The sequence below is a fragment of the Corythoichthys intestinalis genome, chromosome 19 (assembly GCF_030265065.1).
Source record: "Corythoichthys intestinalis isolate RoL2023-P3 chromosome 19, ASM3026506v1, whole genome shotgun sequence".
Classification (NCBI taxonomy): domain Eukaryota; kingdom Metazoa; phylum Chordata; class Actinopteri; order Syngnathiformes; family Syngnathidae; genus Corythoichthys; species Corythoichthys intestinalis.
The window spans coordinates 19185664-19205040 of NC_080413.1; the positions used below are offsets into that span (position 1 = coordinate 19185664).

A 19377-nucleotide genomic window follows, 5' to 3' on the forward strand; every position below is an offset into this window, starting at 1 on the left:
GCCAACAGTTTCTTTTGCTGCCTGGGAACCGCAATAACAGATGTAACATGGACCGTCCAGCCGTTTTTGTAGAGCTTTCAAATTTAAACAAAATAATCAATCTGAAAAGCAAACAAGAGAATAGATTTAATTTCCATACATCATAGAACATTTGAGAAAAGTTGAGGAAAACTCTTACAATGTATAAACAAATTATAAGTGTGTGTTAAAATCAATCACCCTAAACAATGACAGACGTTAATGAGTTTGGTTCTTGACGGAAAATAAGTGTTTCAATGAAAAATTGGGGAAGAATTTAAGAAAACTTCATATTTGGAGCATACAGCTAAACTAAGCGGGGTGCGGGTGTATGTAGACACACACACACAAACAAGCACAGCTGGATTAGCTCAATTTCACAGGCATCCAGTTAATCCCAGTTTAATCCGCTGCCATCAATCTGGACTAGAAGCATAACTAAGAAGGAATAAGCAACCAGAATGAAAGTCCTTCCTTTATCGTTTCCCGTCGAGTACCCCCCCCCCTTTATTTCACACAGAAAGCTTGGTCGTAGCCGATTAATTGTTAATCAGGATGAGTAACTCAGGCAGTCTTTGCAGTCTCAGTGATGCCACGTTGTTTTATCGAAGTAATTGAAAGCGACAGGCTCGCCAAAAAACAAATTAAAGTTTTAAAGCCGAAGTGGTACTTTGTGCGTATACCCTACTGCGGTGTGGAGCCAAAAGTATTTCTTTTTACCACACAATTTTTGCGGACCACTAAGCATTTTCCTCATAAAAATCCCGATAAAAATCTTAAAATTATTAGATCTCGTTATTAGGATTTTATAATTGGTTATGCATGGGTTTATTGTAAATGAATACAGGTAGACCTCGGTTCACGAACGAGGTCCGTTCCTGTGCTGGCGATGTAACCCAGATTTCCGTGTAAATCTTGATTACTACTTTAAATACCTCAAAACACTAAGGGTGTAACGGTACATGTATTTGTATTGAAACGTTTCGGTACGTGGTGCTCGGTTCGGAACGGAGGCGTACCGAACGAGTTTCTGACGTAATGTAACCCATACATTTCGAGGCTGTGAGTCGATCGGGTTACAGTTTGTTTGTGTAGATTATATTTACTCCGTCTTCTCCGCTATAATGAGGACCAACACGCTAGGACAGTATTACCCAGAAACGTCAACGGTGCGACAACGTGGCCGCCGCGAGAACGCAGTGAAACGCGGGCATTAAAGTCAATCAGCCAATGCACACCAGTCGCAGTGCGGCCGCGTGTTAGACGCGTCCCAGAAGTGGCTCAACACGACGCACGCGAAAATAACGGCAGAGTTTATTATTTGACACGAGACGCGACCTTCCTGCGTCAATACTAAAACCGGTAGCTAGGATCGGGCAGACCAGGAAGTCACTCGTGTAAAAATACGGTGGATCCGGTCGATTTTCCAACTAATATGCAATCGTAACCCACTTTTTGAGTCCATCAGATCTCTTGAGTGATAGATCGGGGCACAGTTGACTTGTCTTTGTTGATTTACTGCTGTCTTCTCTGCTATAATAATAACCAACACAGCCCCGTGTTCAATACAAAACCCTCCTACCACAACAAAATAAGTAGGAATTAATATTCACATAGGAACTAAAGTTATACAACATAAAATATACACTATAAATGAATACATCACATTTGTAAAATATAAACACATGATAAAATAAATAATAGCCCATGTAAATAAAATTAATTGAAATGAGCTAAAACACCTGTATTTAAATCATAAGAATAATACACAGATTCTGCTTACACAATTATTAATTTCTGTGTGGTGCTTTAACTTGAGAAAATCCACCAATAAAGCTTTTGAAAACCGTTCATAAGAAAAAAAAATGATTCATTGAGGCATTTCATTTGTACAATACATATTAAAATCTTTGTCATTGGGATTGCTTTTCTCTTTAGCACAGGACTTTTTTCTTCTTTCTTTCAGAAAGAAAGCTGACCAATACGCGGGGTCTGAAAGGCAAATTGTTGTCGGATTATCTTTAAATACCCGCTACTTTTTGAGCAGAATCCTAGCTTTGTATAGGCTAATGTTCCTATTGTTGAAAGCACAAAGGTGTGTAATAAACAAATAGCACATTTATATTTTTCATTTTGTTTCCTTATTGTACCGAAAATGAACCGAACCGTGACCTCAAAACCGAGGTACATACCGAACCGAGATTTTTGTGTACCGTTACACCCCTACAAAACTCCGTCCAAAAACATGCATTATACGTCACTGTACTGTCCTTGCCGTGACGTCGGAGCTAAATCCTAGCTAGACAGTGAGCTAACCTTTGAAATGACGATGTCAGATGTCCGTGTGGTTTGCTGACTTTATTCAGCTGTTCATGACATCAATATACTTGCAGAAACTAAAATAACATTAAATTAAATCAGTCTCATCTTCAACAACAGCAATTCAAATTTGCGTTTACAAGTAGCTGCTGTTACAGCAATAACAAACGATTAGCATGTATCAGTTAGCGTCTGCACATCATCAAAAAAAAAAAAATCGCATGAACTCGCCACAAGTATTCGACCACAACTGAAAATTCCACAATAAACAGTACAAAAGGTGTTATATACAGCCGTTGCCTCTGGATGCTTCACAAGCAACAAATGTGCGCAGGCTGTTACCTCGGATGCGCTGTGTGTGCGAGTGTGGGGTGGGCGCGTCTGTTCTACGCTTCTTGCACCAAAATAAAAGCATGCATCACGCAAAAAACCCCCCCAAAAAAACGACGAGACTCGGGCTTCATAAAGTCGAATTTGCCTAAGTCGGGTCCTTCGTAACCTGTGACCTACCTATACTGTAATTTCATTGGTTCAAGTATTATAAATACATTGCCTTCTCCAATGTGCACTTTTGCCAAAGTTTTTCCTTTTTTGGTGCATAATCGTGCAGCTGAATAGTATGAAATTTAAAGTTAATGTTTGCGTATAAGTATTTGCATGGGTATTTTGTGTATGACCCGTGTGTGTAATTACTGTGTTTCTGAATGTTTTATTTGTTTTACACAACAGACGTCAGAGAAACTTGAATTTCCAGTAGTGTTTGTTTTTGGGAGTCATTTTTCATTAGGTTTGATGATAAATAGGGTTTACTATTGCAAAGCTTTGCTGGATAGGTTTTTCTGGATAAGTTTTCCACATACGGCTAAATATGTTTTGATTTTTTTTCCTCTTGTGATGAAAATGGAAACAAATCAAACATCAGTTAGGGGGCAGCTAATATTCTACAAACAATGAGGTTCATCGAGTGGTGTTGGTAACCTCAAAAACTTCAAATGTCGCACCCGTCACAAAATCAATAACCACCTGTAATATAAGGTTACCCTGTAATCCAACAATCCACCCGCAGCGGTTTTCATCATTCATGGTATTGGTTCGGCACGCATGGAACTGAACCTGACCATTTATTTTTTACTTCCCTATCAGCTGACGGGGCTCGGGGCCGATCCGTAGGGGGTGTATTTTCAAAAACTTTAAATATTTTCAAAACCAAAGCCGCTAGCGACCAACCAAAACAGGCACCTCTCTTAGGCATATATGAGATTCCATGAGCAGCGATATAAAAAATTTCAGAGTCGCACCCTAATAAAATCCCGATTATCTTTTTTTATACAAGTATAACAAAACTTAAAATGGCTATAAAATTCTCAAATTTTACACTAGATGCACAAAAATCACCAAATGCAGAGATATTCACCTATATTTTCAGGATCAATCAAAATATTTAACATATCATCTAAGTAAAATAGCAACTTAATTTTTTTTTTCATTTAGTGCAAGTTTTAAAACAAGCTAATAAATCACTCAATTTTCAAATCAGAAACTTAATACTTGAGTAAAGCATGCAGAATCATCTTAATTTTACTCAACATAAACAAAATTGCATTTTTATGTTGAATTGCTCCATTGTGTAGAGATACAAAATCAAACATGGCGGCCGTCACAAAACACAGAGCTTTTTAGGTTGAAAATTCTTTTGGATAAATGTTTAAATCACGGAATTTCTATAGATATGAACGTAAAACAATCTAGATTATTGGTTAAAAGCAAAAAACGGGCAGTTATCGTTCGTTTTACATAAATATTGTAAGCAAAAGTTACGGTACTGTGTAATCCAAAATGAAGGCCGTCACGAAACCAATGGCTTTTTAAGTTGAAACTTCTTGTAAATAAATGCTTAAATTGCGGAATTTCTATAGATATGAACGTAAAACAATCTAGATTCTTGGTTAAAAGCAAAAAACGGGCTGTTATCATTCATTTTACATAAATATTTAAAGCCAAAGTTACACTAACTTTACCCATTGAGTTTTTTTTTCCCACAGTGCTTAAAAGTGCATGCATGGTGCTACTTAATATAATAATTACATGGAGGCTGTCACAAAACAAATGGCTTAAGTTGAAATTTCTTGTAAATAAATGCCTAAATTGCTAAATTTCTATAGATATGAACGTAAAACATTCTCGATTCTTGGTTAAAAGCAAAAACGGGCAGTTATCATTCATTTTACATAAATATTTCAAGCCAAAGTTACACTAATTTTATCCATTGATTTTTTTTTCTTTTTTTTTTTCACAACGCTTCAGAGTGCATTCATGGTGTTACTTAATATAATAATTACATCGAATCTTATCCCAAATCACTCCCGAGACACTCCTGCCTGCTTGTATGCAGTAAAACATTCGTCCAATTTCCACCTAAATCCGGCGTTAGAATGCAGCGTGTGCTTGAGTTTATCACAGTGAAAGCCAACTCAGCGTTCTGCCTGGGGCGGCCCCCTACAGGAAAGCGAGGCGCAATGTCTGTGAGAGGTGTCTTGTCAACTGATAGTGGAGTCTATGCCAAAAATATTAAGAATTAGAACCTTGAAGTACCGTTGGACATTGATCACTAACAAGTGAAAAGTGTTTGGTGATATGCTCTTTTCTTGCAACTTCAGCTATGCACTTTCAATTACCAGGACCAAACATTACAATCACGCATCAACAGTGGAAAAGAGATCAGCGTAATTTGCCGGCGACCAAAGTGCTGAGCTGCCCGTTTCGACCGGGTGCTTTGACAGCAAGTTCCGTTAGAAAATCACCAACTCAACAGGCTCGAAATATATATGCGAGATGTTTTTGGCTTTAATTTGCACAAAACAAGCAGCAAATGCAATTCGGGGGTGAGAAGGAGTTGGAGCATTGATTTTGTTAACTTCGCAACAGCAAAAACATGCAAGCGTTTCACTCAACTTTAAGTAATGTCTCTGCAATGTCTAGGGATCTGGATATCTTTGTCAGATAGTAGATAAAGTACCGCTGGACCGATGTTGTTTTTGGCAGCACTTTTAATTTTCGTCTTAGGCTTTTGGACAATAGCACTTCTTAGTCTTAGTCATATTTTAGTCATCTAGAAATGTGTGTGTCTTCATCTAGTTTTTGTTGATGAAAACTCAAGACTAATTTAATCTAGTTTTAGTCGATGTGACCTCAAAATGTTTTCGTCTGTAAAATTAAAAATATTTACTCCAAAAATAAATAAGTAAATAGAGGTTCCCAACCATTTCAAATGAACATTGGCAGACGAGCACATATTGTAGCATGTACAGGTGCAACACCAACTTGGTGATAATACACACTGAGCAGGAAAATAGTAGATTTTTTTAAAACTTGAAACTGCAATTTCTGGAGAAATTACGATGGGGCTTTGTTATGGTAGATACAGATTAATCATGTCACTTCCTGTTGATTTGGGGACATTTCGGGGACATGTTGGGTTGCATGGCTGTCAATGGGCGCCAGTTGAAACTCAATGGGCTGTAATATTAAGTTTTTAGTCAAAAATCACAACCACGCAAGTTTTTCTGCCATTGAAAATGAACGGGAAATTTGGACATACATAGCCGTCAATTGCATGGACGTGCATAACTGTCAGTGGCATTGACTTACTTGGGTGGCAGTTGAATAATGTCTATAGGCTGTCATGGTAAATGGTCAAAAATCTCAAAGACCTGTGTTTTCCTGCCTTTGAAAATGAATGGGAAATTTGGACGCACATGGCTGCCAATGGCATCCCATTAGAAATGAATGGGTTTTTCGGCAAATTTGGAAGGAACCGTAGGTTTTTGCCAAATTCTATATACAAATTTTATACCCATTACCGTCCTGCAATTTTTGATGTGTAAATTTTGTGATTTGGTCAAAAATTGTAGGAGAAGCATTTTGATTGTTTTTTTTTTTTCTTTTCAAAAAACCTGCTTTTACGGCCGAATGGAAAATTTTGGTGGGTCATTCGAAAAATTCCCCACGTTGCGGGAAAATTCCGGTCATTTCTAAATTTGAATGGTGCCGATTGGTCAAACAGTTTGTGGCTTTGCGGCGCGCCGAAGAAATGCCATTCAAAAATAAAAAAAATAATTTTACAATATACAATATACAAACCCCCATCTAATGAATGAATTATAGTCACCTGGACGCCACCAACTGTATGTATAAAAAGTCTGAATTTGAGAGGATGCTCTTAGCCTACGGGAACGCAAATGCTATGCTAATGTTATGAGTTACATTTAGTGTGTGTCTGAAAATAAGAACAAATCCAGCAAAGACCGACTAGCAACCAGTGCAAAGTGTACCTCTCAACCCAAAGTAAGCTAGGATGGGCTCCAGCTGAACCAAAGTAGTAGAAAAAGTGCATAGTGCAATGGGTGAGCCGTGTGAAATCTCCATCGCCTTTCATTAGAAGCCCAAGCAGGTTTGAAGAGGAGCAGCAAGCTCAATATAAGGGCTGCTTGTTTATTTTGCCTACACGGCGTTTTATATCCAGACAAACGAGGACGCTAGCAGGAAAATAATGAGGGACGGGTGAGAGGAGAGGTGTCGGAAGGGCGGGAAGGAGCTGCAGGAAAAAAAACCATACGCCTTTAGCCAAGAACAGCTCTTAAAAATTAATACAGCATTCCGAATTCATCCTGAGCGCGCTGAATAATTGAGAGGCGTCTTTGAACAGAGAACGGGTCATGCCGCGAGGGCCAGGGCGGCAACTACGGCAAAGTCAGCTTTTGCTTCAACCGGGGCCATTTCGTTCCTATTAAAAGATGCGCAGGTGATTTTTAGACATTCTGCGGCTGAACTTTGGCTAGGTTACTCGACAGGAGCTTGCACAGAAAGGCAAGTTCATAAGGAATTTTAAATGAAAGGACTGCAACATTGGTCGGATGGCTTTTGTTGATGGTTGAACCATCCATCCATGCATTTTCTCTCTTTACTGCTTTATCCTCATTAAGGTCACGCTTGAGCTGGAGCTTATCCTGGCTGACTTTGGATGAGAATCGGGTACACAGCTGGTTGTGAGCCAACTGCTGGGCACATACTGAATAGACAAGTAATGTATTTTCCGGACTATAAATCGCACTTTTTAATAGTTTGGCTGGGGTTGCAACTTATACTGAGGTGTGACTGACTTTTTTTTTTTTTTTTTTAAACACTGCCAGTCACTAAAATGACGCTTAGGTTTTCCCTTTACTTCCAGAGTTGTTTATAAGTGATTCTAAAGATGAAGACTTTATTAGATTGGTAGTGATTTGGAGTGAGATTGAGAGTTTAGTAAACAAATTGTGTTGTTTAGGCTAGTGTTTGCACCATGATGTGGGCCTTTTTTTTCACGGACTGGCATGTGTGGCAGTTAACGATGGTTGACAGATGTTAAGGTTTGATCTTGCCAGAGACAAAGCAGAAACTTGGCGTACCGCATGCGTCAATCATCGTTTAACTTGTCAAACAGTTGCTGTGGCAACTCGTGTGTAATTGAGCAGATCTGCGTGGACTCACTAAATGAAGCATTTAATAAACACAAGCATTTTTCTACTTTATTCTTGTTTAAAAATAATTCGGCGTGACAGTAACATGTTTTAAACTTATAATTATTACATTTGAAGTGCTGAAAAAACATTTATTAAAATATATGTCAATAAAATTTTTTTTTTTTTTTTTAAATTACACTTTGGGAAAAAAAGTGAAAAAACATGTCTTATTTGTATCTTTCCGATGCTAAATCTGAATAAATACAAAAATAAAAGAATTTCGGGGATGCTATTTCGCGGGTTTTCACTTATCGTGGCGGGTTCTGGTCCCCATTAATCGCAAAAAACGAGGGATCACTGAAATGAGTTCTTCTCCAATCGTAAAAGGTTTCTTGGCTTTAGCAATACGGTTCACCATGATGTATGATGCTCTCGGTGCATTCACTTTTGTTGCCTCAATTGCTAGTATCCACATCCACATATTATGCAGAATAGACTTGGTTGTAGACCCCTCTTCTGACTCAGCAGGTGGCATTTTCATCGTAAAAAAGTTGTCCAAAGACGTTGTTTTTCAGTCATCTTGGCTCACGTTTGGGCTTATTATTTCTGGAAACAAATCTGGTGTGCCTACGTCATTATCGAGGATAAGCGCACATAGATATTAAAAATAAATGCTAGACGCTAGCTCCAATTGATTACAATGATGACTTCCTATCCAGTTTTATTATTGTAGCTATTGAGTATACAGGGATATTGATGTCTCAAGAGGCACAGGGCAGATTACGGTCGTTAACAAATTAATTTCTCTGCAGCAAAAGAACCACGGACAGGTACCAGTCCCGGGCCTGGTGGTTGGGAATCCCTGGTTTAGGCTATAGCTATCTGAATAAGGGTCATATTTTACGGATACATACATGTTGAATTTTATTACATCTTGGCTGCACTTTTTGTCCAATCAGATTTCAGCCTTTCAGTGTTGCCATACTATCTGCCTAAACCTTCAGTTGTGTTAGCTACTCGGCCAGTAGTAATGTCAGTATTGTGATCTTGAAATATTTTTTGAATTTTTGAATTGAAAACAAAATTTAAGTTCTTGTTCTGTTATTGATTCAAAAAATTTAAAAAAAAACTTGTTTTTACTTGGCACAATTGCACGGTGTTTGGGGTTTTCTACTGTTTACTTAATTGCAATCTCATAGTTGTAGTGTTAAATTGTGAATGAAGTCGGTAAGTCTGAAACACTAAATGAATTTTAAGCACGAGAGAAAAATCATAGCCCAAACAGTGGTGGACCACAGTGTAAATGGACTACACACATCCATATAGTGTTTCTTCACTAAGTGACATTGGAAACGACTAGCCTGACCAGTGTCGTTTTGCATGACGTAATGAAACGTGTTTCTATTGATCGTTTTGGTTTGTTGGCCAAATGGATGGCGCGCAGCAGCATCGATATTTTGTCCCGCCCCGAACACGTTTCACTTGTTAGCGCAGTCCAAAAACAGGGAAATGAATTGAAGAAAATTACTCATAAGTCTGAATGAATAATAAAAGTCCAAATACAAGGCTTCTCTTGCTGAAAGAACTGTGCCCATTGATTGGAAATGGAAGCAGAACAGAGCCTAAAGGCTGACTGCGCTGGGTGACACTATTCAGATGTTTGGAGGGGTGCCTGGAGCTGGTGGGTTCCCATAACCCAACGCCCCACCCTCTCCTTTAGCCTCACACACTCTCACAAACCACTCCATTGGGAATCACAGCCAGAGGGCACTTGTATTACACCATTTTGGAAGCAAAGCTCGTTAATTTTCCCGACTCCACTGCCCCCTCCCCTCTTTTGGTTGTTGCCTTCTTGCATTGGGTTCCTTCACTTTGGCACAGTGCCTACTTGATTATGTTCCAGCCAATTCCAGGAGGAGTACAAATCATACATGAGTAATAATTTTTCAAGATTCCATTTTACTTTTAAGCTCTACATTTGAAAAAAAGATTGAGATAAGACTTGTTAATTCGTTCTGTGACCATATCTTTAATGTGTTTCTCATAAAGGAAATGGTATTTATATAACATACTGGTGTGTGTGTCTTCACTTCTACTCAAGTGGAGTGTGAGTATTTTTCCACTCTTGGTTCCAAGGAACCGGCCAATAGACACTCTTAAATTTTTCTTCAGTTAAAAAAATAATAAAATCTCATCTTTCAGATGATTTAACTCTGCCTCAAAAATGAATGAATAATTCACAAACACTGCGACATCTCATTGGCCATAAAAATTCCCATCCCACTCGCTCTACGGTACGTTCGTAGGCAGCTTCATGAAAGCCGCTCTCCCTTTTTGTCCGGCTTGTCTTACGCTGCTAGGAAAAATAAATAATTTCATCCTGAAAGAATCAACACTTTAAGCATGTTCGATCATTAAAATGACAATCACGGCGCCACTTTTTGCCTCTAGACAGTCTATAGCAGTACTTCACGACTTTTATTGAGGCAAAGCCTATATTTTACATACATTTCGCAGCACACCACAAAAGAAAAATGTCTCATAAAGTATATTTACAGTGAACCCCCATTTAGGGAGGGAGCAATGTTCCACTATAGGTGAAAATCCCTGGTAGAAACTATCTTGAAAAAAAGTGCTCTCAACAAATGGTTCAAACACATGTTCCCACAAAAAATGGCTAACTATACCTATAAACTAAATTACAAATGCATTAAAATCATTCGTTTAAACAAAACCTTAGCTTATGCTGGTCTTAACAGGGAGTAGCTGGATTCAGCTGTTTGAAATGAGTTGTATCATATTCACTGTTGCCTCCCACATACACAATGAATGGGTTGTAGCTGAACCCTTCACACTCGGCTGTTGCTAGTCACAAACGGCCTTAAGCCAACTTCTCAGTTCTTATTAATAACAATTTAGAATATTAAGAGTCAATCAAGTGACTGTCATTTACCGTAATTTTCGCACTATACGGTGCACCTGACTATAAGCCGCCACCCACCAAATCTGACACGAAAATGACATTTGTTCATAGATAAGCCACACTGGACTACAGTATAAGCCGCAACTGTCCTGACTGTATTATGGGATATTTACACCAAAAGATATTAACCGGTAACACTTTATTTGACAGCGGAATCATAAGACTGTCATATGACCAAATGAAACACCACGAAGCTTTGAACCAATTGGATGCAAAACTTTATTACTTTAAGAAGCTTCATTTGGCTATCACTGCTCCCTTGGAGGAGACAGTCAACCTCTGCTGCCACCTGCTGTCAACACTGTTGTTGTCCAACATGCCTCCTAGCATGCATTGCAGCGCTACAGATGTAAATAACAATACAAATTCATGTTCTGTGCTAATTATTTCTTCAGTTACTGTTCCAATTGTTTCATTAGTTGCTAGTTATGGTATTTGGTAACACTTTCATTGACAGTGGCCATAAGATAATCAGAAATATGACATGACACTGCCATGAGCATTAATGAATGCTTATGACAAATGGGCAAATGTCATTTTGTGTCATCCGGTAAATTATCTCACTTTTGAATGGATGTAAAACATCCAAGCTGGACATAAATTGTGACATAATTTGCCGGATGACACTTAATGACATCTGTCATAGGCATTCAGTAATGCCTATAATAGTGTCATGTCACAGTTATGACGGTTTTATGATGCCGCTGTCAAATAAAGTGTTACCTATTAACCCAGAAAAATCAACAAACAAGCCATAGGATTCAAAATTAAGGAAAAAAGTAGCGGCTTATAGTCCGAAAATTACGGAATTTACTTTAGCTTTTTGATAAACACCACCGAAAACTGATCTCTGCTAGCATGTACGATAAGGGATTTACCAAAAAACGAACAAAAAAGCACTGATGTCAAGCATTTCGAATTAATGTTGAATTATACTAGACAAATAAATTTGCCTTTGCCTGCGCAATGACACGCGGTCCGGAAAAACACTTAACTCATTTGCTCCCAAAAATATATAAATACGTTCTATTTTTAATTGTTTCAAAGACGTATTTTGCTATCAAAAGCTCTATTTGTCTTGTTGTTTATGTTATTTTGTAAAAGGAAAACATTATTCAGATGTTTGGGATGTAACCAAAGCAAAAAATAGCTGTGTTAAAGTCATGTTATGTTATGTTTGAAATGTATGCTTTCACAAAAAGCTCAATTTCTGTTTTTTCATCAGGAATTGGAAAATTGCTCAAACTAAGCTATTTTCTAATGCTGATTTCTAAAGAATGGAAAAAGATATGAACTTTTTTTCCTGCTGAAAGAAGAGAGTCTAATCTTTCTTTTGGTGGGTTCCATGTTTATATAGCAATAGAACAGATTTTTCTGTGGGCCTTGCAAAATCAGTCAAAATCCAGTAAAACGGCCGGAAGCGAAGGGGGTTGCACCGGTGAAAATGGCTGGGAATGAATGAGTTAATTTAGAGGTTAAGTAGGAGGCTGCAAAATACTGCCCCGTAGGATGCATCTGGCCCCCAGGCCACATGTTTGTAACTGTTAACATAAATCTCAGACCAACTGAGTACAATTGCATTACTTCTTGTGTTTGGAAACGTCGCACCTCGTCGGCGACTGAGATCAACATCAAATCTGGAGCCCGTTTCATCGCTGGGCAGCTGATGAGCCTGAACATGAGCAGGCAAGCACGCCGCATATGTCTGTGCATGTCTGCCCTTGCGGGGAAGTATGCAAAGGTTAAAAACACGCCGAGCGGGCTCAGCTGTTATTGGCGGAGGAGGACAGCGGAGCGTCGCCCTAATGCGGGTGCATCAGCGTCGTTGGAACCTCATAAAGTTTAATCAGTGAATAGAAGAGCATGGCTGCGACATAACTTGGTCTTGGCCTGTAATGGGCAGCTGCTGTAAAGAGGCAGGGTTAAGTAACAGCAAAGCGCAAAGTTCACAGCAGTCAGGAATACTTTCAGACACACACTTTCACATAAAAACACACAGATGTGACTAATCTTCGGATTTTAAGTCTGACACACACATGCACAGTGTTTCAGGTGCGCTCACAAGTACTATTTTGAGGTTCAGTGAGTCTCCTTTAATGCCTGACCCTTCTCTGAGCGCACATTTCAGCAGCTCCACAGCTCTGGACCCGCCCCTTTTGGACAGAAACAGTCTTGGAGGCAGGAAGAAAAACACAGACTCTGCTAGAATTCAAAATCCTAAAAAAAGATGACTTATCTAAGACTGGAGGGGATGGGAGCCAAAAATTGTTTCGGATGGTTCCTAAGGACTATTTTCATTCAACAAATTTTTCAGCAGTTATGAAACAAAGAAAATAGGCTCCTAAGAGGAGAATCCAGTATGTCTTATATAATCTATAAAATTGATTACAGTGATCCCTCGTTTTTCATGGTTAATGGGGACCAGAACCCGTCGCTCTATAAGTGAAAAACCGCAAAGTAGCGCCCATAAAAAAAAATTGTGTTCAACCGCCACCCACCAAATTTGACACGAAAACGACATTTGTTCATAGATTAGCCGTAGCTGTCCTCACTGTATTATGAGATATTTACACCAAAAGATATTAACCGGTAACACTTTATTTGACAGCGGAATCATACGACTATCATAAGACCAAATGAACCACCATGAAGCTTTGAACCAATTGGCTGCAAAGCTTTATTGCTTCAAGAAGCCTCATTTGGACATCACTGCTCACTTGGAGGAGACAGTAAATCTCTGCTGCCACCTGCTGTCAAACCTGCGGTTGTCCAACATGCCTCCTAGCATGCATTGCAGCACTACAGATGTAAATAACAATCAAAATTATTGTTATTGATTGTAATTGAATTATTTCTTCAGTTACTGTTACAGTTGTTTCATTAATTGCGCGTTATGATATTTGCTAACACTTTATTTGACAGTGGCCCCATAAGACTGTCATTAGACAATCATAACTATGACATGAAACTGTCATGAGCATTAACAAATGCTTAAAACAGATGTCATTTAGTGTTATCCGGCAAATTATCTCACTTTTGAATAGATGTAAAAGATCCGAGCTGGACATAAATGGAGTTAGTGATAGAATTTGTAGGTTGACACTTAATTACATCTGTCATAAGCATTCAGCAATCCCCATGATAGTGTCATGTCATAATTATGACGGTCTTATGACACCGCTGTCAAATAGTGTTACCTATTAGCCCAAATAAATCCTCAAATAAACCGCACTGGACTATATGCTGCAGGATTTAAAATGAAGGAAAAAAGTAGCGGCTTTTAGTCCGAAAATTACGGTATTTTTTAAATTAAAAAAATGTTCACTTCACATGTAATAATTATGAGCGTAGCGTCCCCGAAATTATTTTATTTTTATTTATTGTATTTATTCAGATTTAGCATTGGAAAGATGCATATAAGACATGTTTTTTCACTTTTTTCCCCAAAGTGTAATTAAAAAAAACAACTTTTATGTACATGTATTTCAATACATAGTTTTTATGCACTTCAAATGTAATAATTATGATAAGTTTTAAACACATTACTGTCCCACCGAATTATTTTTAAACAGGAATACAGTAGAAAAATGCTTGTCTTTATTAATTGATTCATTGAGTGAGTCCACTCAAATCCGCTCAAGCTGCTCACTTACACACAGAGTTGCCACAGCAACTGCTTAACAAGTTAAACGATTATTGACGCATGTGGCGCTTTGAAGTTTTGGCTTCCAAGCTTCTGTGGCAAGATCAAACTTTAACGTCTGTCAATCATCGTTAACTTTAATAAGCAACTCCAGTGCACTGTCAGACCAAGAAAAGCGGCAAGAGCTAGAGTGAGAGACTACGTGATCGGATCAGGACAGCTCTATAAAATACTGCATTTATCTATTTATTTTTTAAAGTAGCGAGGGATCACTGTAGTTTCCAATTCAACAACCAAGTCAAGAGTGAATCATTTATAATCGAGAGCAGTAATTTACCCACAGTATCGACTCTAAGAACCTTTTTCAACCAGTTGCAAGAACTTGGTAAAAGTTGCATAAGGTGATCAGATATTTCCCTGAGTTACACTTGTCTTGACCTAGTTTTGCCGAGGTTAATGCTTCACCAACAAGAGATATGAAGTGACGTAAGTGGGAACCTGGGAGAGAAACCCAGAGGGATTACTGGGATTTGCTCAGCAAATCTCCTCAACAAAAGGTGCCCTGGCTGCATAAAACTGTGAGTGCACCAACCCGACTGTACATCGTGAAACGTTAGCCTTATTATGAAACTTTCAGAATAAGTTCGAGGAAGTTCTGTTAGTATGTTACAGAGCATTGGGATATGCCTACCGTCCTCAATTATAAACTTCTGATAAAAGTCGTCAAACCTCGATAACCCGCTCATCTTTCATAGACTATCTTGTGAGAGGTGTTAAAAATGACTATGTGTTTACTCTGTTTTAAGTGATGTTGATATTCTAAAAAGCAGTGAGAGTTTCTGGTAAGAGGACTAAAAAAAGCCTGCCAAGATTTATGGGCAGATCACACGTAACACTAAACCCCCACACACACCCACAGATTGCCTCTCATGCCCGAAATTCCAGAAGTCACGGCCCCTGCATGGTGACAGAGAACCCAGCCTTGACTTAGTGGGGCTACATACACACGAGCACGAAGCATAACCTGAGAAGCCCTTCTGGGAATGGTCAAGGGTGTGGAACGATTTTTATATTGTGGGAATTTGTGACACTTGGACCAATATTTCGGGGTCAATAGTCCACAAAGATGGCAGTAATTTCTGATGTACTAAATCAGTGGTTCTTAACCTCGGTTCGATCGAATCCCAGGGGTTCGGTGAAGGTTAAGACATTGGACGCTGACTAAATCCAGGCAAAGTGCCATTTTACACCAGGTTTTGGACTGGTTAGTCCCCAATTTACAGGTTTTATTCCAATTCTTTCAACTACTTGTCCTAGAGAAACTGGTTTGCTCAGTGGAAGGCTGACTCTCACTTGGTATGAGGAAGTACAACAGACCTATGGGTAACGTGCACTACGTTTACATAAAAAAACTAGGGCTGTCAAAATTATCGCGTTAACAAGAGGTAATTAATTTTTTAAATTAATCCCGTTAAAATATTTGATGCAATTAACGCACAAGTGCCCTGCTCAAACAGATTAAAATGACAGCACAGTGAAAGCTGTACTTGTTGTGTTTTTCGGAGTTTTGCCGCCCTCTGCTGGCACTTGGGTGCGACTGATTTTATAGGCTTCAGCACCCATGAGCATTGTGTAAGTAATTATTGACATCAACAATGGCGGGCAACTAGTTTATTTTTTGATTGAAAATTTTACAAATTTTATTAAAATGAAAACATGAGGGGTTTTAATATAAAATTTCTATAACTTGTACTAACATTTATCTTTTAAGAACTACAAGTCTTTCTATCCATGGATCGCTTTAACAGAATGTTAATAATGGTATTGCCATCTTGTTGATTTATTCTTATAATAAAGAAATACAGTACTTATGTACCGTATGTTGAATGTTTATGTTCGTCTTGTGTCTTATCTTTCCATTCCAACAATAATTTACAGAAAAATATGGCATATTTTATAGATGGTTTGAATTGCGATTAATTGCGATTAATTACGATTAATTTTTAAGCTGTAATTAACTCGATTAAAAATTTTTAATCGTTTGACACCCCTAAAAAAACATTTGCGTCGCATTTTACGCCATGAAAATAGTATGTGTAAATTTGCACTGTTTATTGGATTTGTGAGAAGATTAATGATTTGTTTTTTTACATAATGACTTTGTGTACAAATTTGGCGATCATTTTGTGCAGCGTTTTTCCATTAAATTTGATATCATTTGAGATATAAACATGATAGAAACTGCACAGTCAAGGTTAATGCAACCCAGCAGGTGTAATGTTTAATAATACAGGATATATTCCTCCAAATTTGAATGAAAAATTCTAAGATATGTACATTAAGCCAGTCTTGGTTTAGAGGTCTGATGATGCTGCAGGCATAGATATAAAAACATCCATTTTGCCCGGTTTACAAACATGCCGTCTAAATGAGAAGAAATTTGAATGGAAATTCATTTGGGTTTTAGCTTGCTAGCTTAGATATATTGATTTTGAATTTTAAAAAATAAAATAAAAAGATTTTTCTAATTCCAAAGGGTTCAGTACAAATAATTTGATACTGAAACCCCTATTCATGTTTTTTTTTTATACAATTTGTAAAATTAGTTTAACTAGTAGGTCGCCATTGTTGTTGACGTCGCAGGGCGGTGACGTCACATGGTTACGCTGCCGGACTTCCAGACCATGACTCTAGCGACATAAACATATCATCTGTTCAGCCCTTTCAATTTGAACCTGAGAGGAACGTTAATGAGCATGAAAGCGCTGTTGATATTTCACAAACCGAGCAGCAAAAGCAAACTAAACAGGAAAGACGGGATGAGACGAGACGAACCGGGGTTCTGCCAAAATGTGCTACATCGGCGAAAAGTCCTACAAGAGGTGAGTTTGACACCCAAAGTACTACCGTGTGCTTTCAACTTGTTTATATGCATACAGACAGAACATACTAAGGATGCCTTAAGGAAATACTTACTGTAAATGTAGTAATATCAAATAAAGGTGGTTTAAATATGCTACGTGACTAATGTGTTCAACAGATCGACAATCTGCTTTAAAGCTATCACACACAATGCTTAAAAGTATGAGAGGGAGACACACGCAAAAAGTATTTTGAGGCAGTGAAAAGGTAATAAAAGATTCAATTAAAAAATAGTAAGTACTCCCCGCTTTTGACCGATGAGCGCATGTGTTGGACGCCTCGCTGCTAGGAATTGCAATAATCCGGTAGTATTCGTCGAGTGACGAGGCACTTAAAACATGGCGCCCCCCATAGGTCAAAACATGTACTAAATACTATAGCTTTTCAAATCAATGGCAGATTTTTATGTGTTTCTAATAACATATTTTAGTAAAAGAGAACAATTGTGGCTTATTGGAGCCTACAAGTCTTTAAGTCTGAGGTTCCCTTTAAGAACCACTGTATGAAAAGCATTTCCATTCAATTCAATGGGAAAAATCTCAGCACTGAAGGAATGAAACATCAAGGCACAGCTGTATTATTGTTGCCAGTATTGTCAATCACTCCTACCCTGATCTGCTGTGCCTCTTTTTTCGCACAGCCCACATGTCTTTAATATAAGGGGAGAATCCGCCCCATCCCCCAGATCCTTGCCTTTCAAAGCTTTCCCCTCAGGTTCACCTAAAGTCCCAGCAGCGCAGTCGTTATGTAATCATTCCCCCTCGTGGCAGCAGCAACCTTGCTTACCTGACCCAAGACACTGCCGCTTCCCTGCCAGGGCTTTACATAACAAACAGCAAACAAGGCCACGCATGTGTTGCTATAATCATATGTGCGTCTCGTTCTAAATATAAACCCGAAGGATTCCACTCACTGGTCCGAGAGGTGTTCTCATGACCACGTCGTGCTTGTGTTACTGTAGACTGATATGTTTACATTCCGTCCTTGACATTATTCATGGATTAACTTAAATGGCTGTTGGGAGGCACACAAACTAGGCTAGTGTGTTTCCAGATAAACCGGTTACAACGTCTCTCTGTGTGCCTAGGAGGACTGCGCTCATGCACATGGCTCGCATAAGGAGAAACAAAGGACCTCTGCATTCATGTCACATATATCATTGGCACACCTACGCAGTGTCATTTTGACTAAGAGTTAGTCATGTAGTACAACTGAGGGGGAGTTATCTCTAATGTTTTGCAGCGGAACAATATGATTTCTACACTACAAAAATAGATTTAATGTTACATTAATACCTCTTTTAGTGCATTGTGGGAGTTCATTGTTGAACGTGTGCATATTGCAACACATGGTCTGGTTGCCAGACAATCACAGCAATTATATATACATTATACACATATATAAATCGATAATTTACCATACTTTTCACCAAAAGGTGGGAAAATGCTGTAAAAGCTGACATTTGAAGTCAGATATTTAATCACATTAGCAGCAAATTGAGTTTTTCACCACCCATGTACAGTAGTGTTCAAAATACTGTTGAATATGAAGATAAGATTTTATCAGTGTTGTATTACTGCCAGCTAAAATAATACCACTACTACAAATTGCCTTTGCCAGTTTTCCTTTAAAAGCTATAAGTGAATCAATGTTGTTGTTCATGTCTACAGTAAGTTTTTGTGATGGCATTTGACAGTCGAAAACATATGTACTGTTAATTTAACCTTAAATACCTGCAACATGAAGCAATTATCAGAGAATCCCAAAATTTGAAAAAATAAGGTCCTAATGAAACCTTTTTTTCAAATTTGTAAAAAGAAAACTCAAAATGAATATGTGTAATAAGCGCGCTAATATCTATAACCCTTGCTAAATCCTGTTTTTTTCCTCAGGGAACCTGCAGTTGCATGTGTTGACTTGCATCCATCGTTTTTTTTCAAAAAGAAATGTCAAAATTCAGAATTAGTCTCAAAATCATGAAATTTTAGGTGTAT

The 19377-nt window shown here is 38.3% G+C and overlaps 1 protein-coding gene across 1 annotated transcript in view; it reads right to left on the bottom strand.

The window, feature by feature from the left end:
* Positions 1 to 19377, bottom strand: part of foxo3b (forkhead box O3b) — an 88086-nt gene that overhangs the window by 67399 nt on the left and 1310 nt on the right. The window lies entirely within an intron of this gene.